The following is a 9113-nucleotide window of genomic DNA, read 5'->3' as shown; positions in this document are numbered from 1 at the left end:
GGATCACAGCTGTCTATAAGCTTCACAGCTGGGAACCTCTGGATCACAGTTCCAGAGGTTCTAATACCCTCTTCTGACTTCTGCTAGCCCTGTGCATTTATGATGGACATATGCAATACACAGTCACACACACATCTACATACAATACAATAAAATAAACAACCCAGGGTACAGTGGAAAGATTGAATTAGGGAAGAGAAAGACACAAACTCTAGATTCTGTAAAATGACATAATTCCTGGGGCATTCAAGGGAAAAGCCTCAAGAAGAGATTTATTTTTGTACTTAGCTTAGTGCCCCTTGTGTGTCACTGTTGTGCCCCCAAATCTGAGATCTGAGTTATTATCATACACACACACACACACACACACACACACACACACACACACACACACACAGACATTCACCCTGGCTGCCTGGACAGCTAATCTTCCTTTCAAATGGCCTCCCCTCTCGCTCTTTTGTCTGGTACAACATGTGAGAAACTCATGTGACTTCATGAAGTTTTGTATGGGGTCACAAAATCCAAGCAATCAGAATAAGCATCCAGACTGAACATGATGTTTTCCCTGCCAATGTAAAAACCACGGTATGGATTCTAGGATGAGAATCGGGAAGAAGCATGCACATGCAGAGCCACAGGCCATGTGGTCCTTTGATGACCATCCCAGTTCTCCATCAAATGCCACTTGCAGAACCCTCTCTTGTTTCCTAGTTCAAGATCTTCCCACCAATTACGTCACTGAGCTCCAGAACTGATCAATATTACTGGCCTGGCAAAAATGAAGAACTCTAAAGAGACACATGCGTGTCTCAATCTATCAGACCATTTGAAACAGTGATCCCAAGAAATGGGAATTTCCCCAGGAATCTCATGCTGGGAGAAGAAAAAGACTGTCTCCTGGGAAGAGGTCTCACACAGTTCTTACAGCTTGTCAGATTCCCTTACAGAATGGGGCAGAAGCATGGACTACAGTGTTTCAGTGGTGGGTAGGAGACCACAAGTTGAGAGGGAATGCTTACATGTACACATCCCTAGCCCATGTCAGTACTCTGAAGGTTAGTGCATCTCTTTTTACTATTAATTTGGTTGCTTTAATTGGCTTTTCAAGGACAGGTGGCCATTCTTGGCTTCTTGGGGTACAGGCATGACCCCAAGTTCTGTAACAATATCACTTTGCTGAGAAGAGGAAAATCAGAAACTCAGAACCAAAAGGTCAAGCTAGTTGGAGGAAAACAGGAGTTTTGTGTCCTCTGTCTGGAGACGTTGGCATCTGTATTTGACTGGTGAAGAACCTGAAGTTCACTGAAGCACATTTCTCCAGGTTACACTATGGATAAAGCATCAGGGTAGATTTACCTCTAGTGTACCTGACGTTTTTATCTGGGTCCTAACTACAGAATCATCATGCTGTCACAATAACCCAGCTCCCAGTTAGGTTTCTTCCTTTTCCTGAGAGTCACTAGAGAGACAGTCTGTGTTTACCCTTATTCCAGAAGCACAAGTGAAGCCCCAAAGCTTCAAACACTGACCCTGAGTATATCACACTCATGCACACCTCACAATGCGTCATGTTATACCTAACAGCCAGTGTGATATTTAAAAATTTTTTTGAGAGAGAGACTGGAAGAGGGCAATACCATTTGCAAACTGCTTCTGATTAGCAGGAAAACTGGGCCTGCACAACGACCTAACGACCAAACTGAGAGCTACAAAACACCAGTGCTGTTGCTTCCCAGGTGAGAGGGAACAACACTGTGTGGGCCACAGGTGGGTCCAACCCCTGGCCACCCAGCTAACCCACAGAAAAATCCCAGGGGACAGCCCACATTAACTGCCATCTTGCAAAGGACTGTGGGATTTCTCTGCAGCTTTGGGCTCTAACTGCCCACCCATCTAGTGCTTGCAAGACCTGCGACAGAAGGACTGTGGGATATAGTCTGCTGCTTGTGTGATCCGAGACAGGGAGTGAATGAACAGGCAGAGCAGACCTGAGTCCCTGCACAGGACACAATCCACATTAACTGCCACCCGAGGACACAATCCACATTGGCTGCCATCTGAGAAAGAAAGAATGTGGGGCACCCAAACTCCTTTGAGCTCTCATCTCTCTCAGCCTCCCAGCTGCTTACTTGCCTAGCCTGGCTGGGTCACGGAACAGATAAGTATACCCCTGCCATCCCAAAAGGGCCTGTAAAACTTCTGAGGAGCTTGGAGATCAGATCCCTCCCCCACCCCCAACTGCTTACCAGCTGGGAACATACCTTGTGACCCACAGAGCTGAATCCAGGTGCTGCCCATGGTTGCATTAGCTGCCATCCTGAGAGTAACTTCAGGGCTTGGTCTTTCTCTGCCCACCCACCTGAAGCATACTGCTCAGATATAGTTAAAACTAAAGGCAAGTAGGGCAAGCAGAGACCTGCTCAGGCCACAATCCTCATTATCTGCTATCCTGCTATCCTACTAGCAGATCCTGGCTTTGATCTCACCCCACCCACCTGTAGCCTATTGGTCTGATCCACCTAGGTCACAGAGCAGAGACCTGAGCAGGCCACACCCTACATTGGGGCTTCTAATCTCTCTTGGCCTGCCAGCAGCTTACCAGCCTAGCCCAACCTAGGCACAGGGAACTACCTGGAACACAGCAGATAGACAGAGCCCTGCTATCTCAAAAAAGACTGTAGGGTACCTGAGCAACTGTGGGCTCAGACATCTATCAGCCTACTCCTCTCCTGCCCTACCCGACTGGGACACAGTCAGGGAATCCAGCTGAACTGAGCGGGGTGCAGGCTCTAACACCCACTGTCCAACATCCTGAGGAGGCAGCTGGGGAACCCTAGCAAAAAACCTTTGGCTTGGAGTTCTGGTTACTTGCTCCCAACCTGCCTGGCCAACCTGGATCACAAATAGTGACCTTATTGGAGGAACCTCTAGGCCTGCTAACACCAGAGACAACCAGATGCCTAGAGGGCAGTGCAGGAGACTAGCAACAAAACTCAGAGTCAAATAACAACACTAGAAGCCAGTGAGCCTAACACAGTAAGCCCTGGAGATGTGTATACCCACAAACACAAGGAGAACAGTTGAAATCAGAGATGATGAAAATGATAGAAGCTTTGAAAGAGGAACATAAATCATTCAAAGAAACACAGGAAAATACATCAAAAGAGATGAAGGAATTGAACAAACCCTATAAAAGAACTACAGGAAAATACATCCAAACAGATAAAGGAATTGAATAAATCCTATAAAGAATTACAGGAAAATTTAATCAAATGGGAGAAAAAAATGAATAAGACTACCCAAGACCTAAAGAGGGATTTAGAAGCAACAAATAAAACCCAAGCGGAGGCAATCTTAGAGTTGGAAAACATTGGGAAGAGAACAGAAACTGGACAAAGCCACACAAACCAAATACAGTAGATGGGAGAGAGAATCTCAAGTGTGGAAGATACGATCAAAGTTATCGATACATCAGTCAAAGAAAGCGTTAAAACTAAAAATTTCCTGACACAAAATACCCAAGAAATCTGGGACACTATAAAAAGACCACATCTAAAAATAATAGGAACAGAAGGAGAAGACTCCAAGCTCCAAGGCCCAGAAAACATTTTCAACAAAATCATAGAAGAAAACTTCCTCAACCTAAAGAAAGAAATGCCCATAAACATACAAGAAGCCTACAGAATTACAAATAGCATTGTAGAAAGCTTCTGATCCCAATTGGGCCAGTGTTTCATCCTGTCTCTCACAGGACTCATATTAAGCCAGGAATCTCTCAACATTTAGGAACACGAATGCTGCAATCCTTGGATTGCTTAACCATTTCTCCCAACTTTGGAGGTCCCTTCTAAGGTATTATATGCCCCAATTCATTCAGTCTGAAGAAACCTTAAGAGAATGGTATTCCATTCCCTCTAAGGTTGGTTGGGTAGGTTTCTGTTTGCTCTCATGGTCTACAAATGCTTATCTTCATTGGGAAGTGGTTATAAGTTATTATTGGTCTTAAACAGAGAGAAAACTAGGCTGAACTCAGGGATGTCTCTCTTTTCCTTTATATTTCATCCCTAGGCAAGGAGATAGGAGCTGAAAAGAAAGAAAGAAAAGGGGATATAGAAATATAGAGGGAGGATAGAACAAAAGGTAGATGATTGAGTTAAGGAGTAGTCCTTAACTCAAGGCCTTAATATTACTCACAAAGAAGGTTACCGCTAAGTCATTGGTATAGAATTTTGTATATTGATGCAAATCATGGTCATGTCAAATAGTAGTCTGATTTAGCACAAGAATATCTATCCTAACTCTAACAGATACATACAATTCTATAGATGTACAAGATAAAATAGTTAAATAAGGTCTTCAAAAGCCTCAGAGACCCACAGAATATGTCACTTAAAGATGTTTTTATTATTCTAAAGATTCCTTGACAAGAAGACAAGTTAACTCCTGACAACACCCAGTTGACCCCAAAGAAGATGATGAACATCAAAGAACCTCCTTATGGAGTTGGTTTCAAATGTGGCAAACAAGCCACTGGGCAAGATGTCCTCATTCCTACTACAGACAGAATTATGTGTAAAAATGGACAGGTGCACACCTTTAATCCCAGCATGTGGGAGGCAGAGGCAGGAGAATTGCTGTGAGTTCGAGGCCATCCTGGTCTAGAAAGCAAGTCCAGGACAGTCAAGATAACATAGAGAAACTCTGCCTCAAAAAAAAAAAAAAAAAAAAAAAAAAAAAAAAAAAAAAAAAGAAAGAAAGAAAGAAAGAAAAGTGGGGGGGGGGGGGGGTGGGGGGGAAGAAAGCTTACATGCAGGCAGAGTGGACAGCTGAGCTCGGCCAAGACAGCAAGTCCTCAATAGTTCTTGCCTCATGAATAAGTCTGGCAGAGATATTGGGATAGAAGGCTGAATATGAGGCTCCAACGTTATTGAGAGTGTTGGATGACTGCTTAGGTAGTAAACTGTTTCAGTCATATTTTTCATTTTGGAAGCTGCTCACCTGCACTCCTGGCTCACTCAGGAATTTAAGTTTTATTCCTTCTCTAGTCTCGGGAGGGGGGCGGTTGAAGACCAGATAGTTTAGTTTTACAATCAAGTTTAGTTGGTTAGGGGATAAGATCTTTTTAGATCAAGATAAAGGATTTAAGTTAATAGAGATGAGATATGAGGGATTTTGAATTTCATTCAGAAATTTAGACCGAACAAGATAGTAAAGATGTTTATTTCAAGTTTTACAAATACAAATAGCCAAATCACTATGAGTGTAACATTTATATAACTCATGATTGTCTCATGGTTCTTCCTGTTGTACGCAGCTTATTTTATTCATGTGTGTTAAAATAAATATATATGTTAAAAAAGAAAGATTATGTGAAAATAAGATACAGACCTACAAGCTAGGGGGTGATTCTCATCAGTGTTAAATTTATGGCTTGTAGATTCTGGACTCCTAACTCTTCCAAATTATAATTTACACTCACAATTTCTAATGTTTTAGTTTTAGCTATCATTATTTACAAACTTTCATCTAAATACAAAGATGCTATTGAATAAGAAGTAAAATCCAAATATCAAGATCTAATTAATACCTTCAAGAATGCAAAAGAAATGCACATCAAAAACTAATTCCAATATTCAGATATCTACAGACTCTATGGATGAAAATGATCAAAAGTTATGTACTGATAGAAAATAAAAGATGTCTTAAATACTCAAAAACCTGGGGGTGTTTACATATTTGTGCATGCTCATACCCACAACAACAGAGCATGTGTCAATGCCAGAATACCACTTACAAGAGTCTTTTCTCCTTCCGCCATGCAGGGCCTGGGATTGAACTTGGGTCCTTTGTCTTAGTGGCAAGCCCCTGTGCCCACTGAGCCATGCCCCTTGACCATGTTATCTGTATATCCTTTTGAATATGATACTGTCAAATTTTCATTACTTTTTTGCCACCTTTTGCCCCCTGCACATGAGCAATCCTTTGCAGATACAGAGGCTCGACTTTCAGTGGACCATACCAAATGATGATTTTTTTTTTCTTTTCCTCTCATTGCCATATTTTAAGTAACCTTGAGCTTCCCATCTTTGATTGCACCTTCCTTTAACCAAAAGTTGCTTGTGCTTGTCCCCAGTGGACGCCTGTGAATGCAGCTGGCTGCCATATGTCTCTGCCTCTCCCTGCCTGGCCCTTTGGTTAATGACTACTGACAAGTGATGGTTGCAGAGTTGTTTGGAGGAGTACTACTGTGGCTTCTGCAGCTTTATCACATCCTTTGAGTAATATTGTCTTCTGAAGCTCTTCATTCCTGGTGCTCTCAAAGCTCATTGGTCCTCAGGGTGCCATGATGGTACAAGACTTCACGGAGAAGCTGGGAGCACGATGTCTCTGCAGCTTTCTGCTTTGTCTTCGCGTTTCAACTCGGCAGCACGCTTCTTGAGCCCATGGCTCACACAAGTTTATGGTATGCACTAACTATATTTGGGATCTGGCTCAGACAGCCAGGCTTCCTTGCTGCATCCAGTGCAGTCATGCACTCACAGAACTTGTTACAAAGGGCAGTGAAGATTATCTATATTAACCATGTTTATGGTACTAAGTTCCTGTCGGTGGCCATGATTTTCATATTTTGGCATGCTTTGTAATCACATAGAGAGCTTGTTAACAAGGCTGTCACAGGGTTTCCACCCCAGCATCCATTTTAAGACCTGACCTAAGTTGTTGAAAATCCCAGTCATGCCTCATCATCTTCAGCAGGGTTGTGATCTCCCCTATTTGTTGCTTTGCTCACTAGCCCCAAACCAAGCACAATGCCCTGCTATTGACTAGTGTAAAACAAAGTTCAATATCATGCCACATTAGTGGGTTCTCCAGTCACATGTGTTTTATTTAAAGCAACAAACTCATACCCTTAGAGAGAAGCCCAAAAGATAACATGTCTCCTGCATTCCCTCCCTCCCTCAGTCCCCCCTTCCCCCTCCCTCCCTCCCTCCATCCATCACCCCCTCCCTCCCTCCTCTGTCATTTCCCACTGTCTGATGGAGCTGTGTGTTGTCTCTGTGCCTTCTGGAAGTCTCTTATTGGCACATGGACCCACTCTAAGACCTGTAAGTCAGTTTCCTGAATTCTTCGTTCAACTCCTCCTTGGGTTTCACCCGATACTCACAGGCAACTCTTCCTGCCCAAACAGGATCTCCAAATGAGTCTGTATCTTGGCTTCTGGTCACTCTGGACAGGGAGACCTCAAAATCAGATCAGAAAGAAACAATAACGATTAGAACCAAGTGTTTAATTTGCAAGGCATGTTCACTGACAGCAAATTCCTACCTGCTTTTATCTGAAAATTCCTTACCTCCATTGACAGACATTTTAGCCATGTATAGAACTGTGTTCACAGACACCTTTTGAAAGAAATACAATTTTTAAAAAGAGAACACATTGAAAGATTCTCAGACACTGCTCTTCTACTTCCCAGCTCATATATATTCCATATAATATATATATAATATATAATATATATATATTATATATATATATATGTATAATCCAGTTGGCATTTGAATCATCTCTCACTCACTACACCCTTTATCTATCTTTTCTTGTTGCTTCCAACACCCTCCCCTTTCCAATGCAGACTATCATGTGCACATGGAGTTCACTTTAAATGTATCCTCTCCGAGGCTCTGTAAATTCTCCAAACTCTGTACATGTAGGACCTTCTCTATGTTTAGGATATTTATATTGTTTGTTTATATTTACCTGTCTGCACATGTGTGTGTCTGTATAGGGGTTGGCGCATGCTCATGGGGTGCCCATACAAGCCAGAAGAGGGTGTCAGCTCCCCTGGAGCTGGGGTTCCAGGAAGTTGTCAGTTGTCTGACTTTGTGTTAGCAACTGAATTCCGGTCCTCTGCAGGAGGAGTGCATGCTCTTTATGATGTTTCCTTCGTTCTCTTTATTCATCTTCTGGATCGCCTTTTTACTACTTTTATTGATTTCTATCAGTTTATCTTTGAGTTCAAAACAATCTCTATTGTTTTTTAAATTACATGTATTATCTATAGGCCTGGCTAGCAATTAATCAAGACACAGACACTTGTTATATTTTAAAATAGCCTTAGTTAACCTGGGGCAGGGCAGTTATCAATCTTCTAAACTACTTCCCATAGTGGGACAGGCATGGGATCCCTGCCCCCATCCCATGCCATCTGCTTCCAATAACTTTTATCAAGTTACCTCCCATCATAATCCCAAATACTTGGTAATGTTTTTCATTTGGGCTGGATTCTCCATCCACACCGCCAGCCATGTGTTTCTCCTCCATCTAACCCATGGTGGCCTCCTCTCTTCACTTCAGGTCTCTCTCTTTTTTCCTCGTGGTGGTCTCTCTTCTTCCCAGAATTCCTCTCTCTCTCTAAGCTCCACCTATCTCCTTTGCTCTGCCCAGGTGGGATGGCTTTTTATTAAACAAAAGGTGGGTCACACAAACAGCAAACAGTAATTAGCATCAAAATACATCAGACCATCCCCCAACAAACTGCCATTATCTTCATCCTATGGCTGCATTTACGGCTTAGCAGTCCGGAAGGAAATTATGTCTGGCATTAGAAACCTAGCCAGATTTCAGAAGGTAGTGAGGTCATGGGTCTTAGGAGAGAATCTGCTACTGTCACTTTGCCAGAACCAGCAAAATTCCCAACTAAATTCTGAATCTCATTCTTTTATACCCACAGATAACTGTAGCTATCACCTCAGAAAAGCTTCTCTTTACAACGAATGGAGGCCATTACAGGAAGCCACAGCTCGACACAGCACAGAGACCAACAGATCTTCAAGAGGCATCTACATCACAGCTCCTGCGTCTATGGCTCAGTAAACACTGAGAAAGAGGAAGCAGAAAAATTGTAAGAACCAGAGGCCCAGGAAGTCTGCTGTGAAACAGTCTCTCCTAGAAATGTCGGCATAAACAAGACCAGAATAGCAATATCAAAGCCATATTAATGTGGAAGGTGGAAAAATCTCGTTCTGGCAAAGTACCCAAAATCCAAATATACTTTCTGCTGATCAAAGTGGCCAATAGTGGTTTGGCACATAGCAACAACCAATCAGGGA

General features: G+C 42.7%; 1 long non-coding RNA gene across 1 annotated transcript in view; it reads right to left on the bottom strand.

Annotated features, from left to right (window-relative positions):
* Positions 1 to 412: 412 nt before the first annotated feature.
* The window catches only part of LOC127198431 (uncharacterized), a 130749-nt gene continuing 122048 nt past the window's right edge, over positions 413 to 9113 (bottom strand). Inside the window, exons 2-3 of the long non-coding RNA XR_007831823.1 lie at positions 7169 to 7244; positions 413 to 568 (exon numbers count right to left, since the gene is read on the bottom strand). This is a non-coding gene — a long non-coding RNA (uncharacterized LOC127198431). The remainder of the gene's footprint in view (positions 569 to 7168; positions 7245 to 9113) is intronic.

The sequence above is a fragment of the Acomys russatus genome, chromosome 14 (genome assembly GCF_903995435.1).
Source record: "Acomys russatus chromosome 14, mAcoRus1.1, whole genome shotgun sequence".
NCBI lineage: Eukaryota > Metazoa > Chordata > Mammalia > Rodentia > Muridae > Acomys > Acomys russatus.
This window is presented reverse-complemented; position numbering and strand designations above follow the sequence as displayed.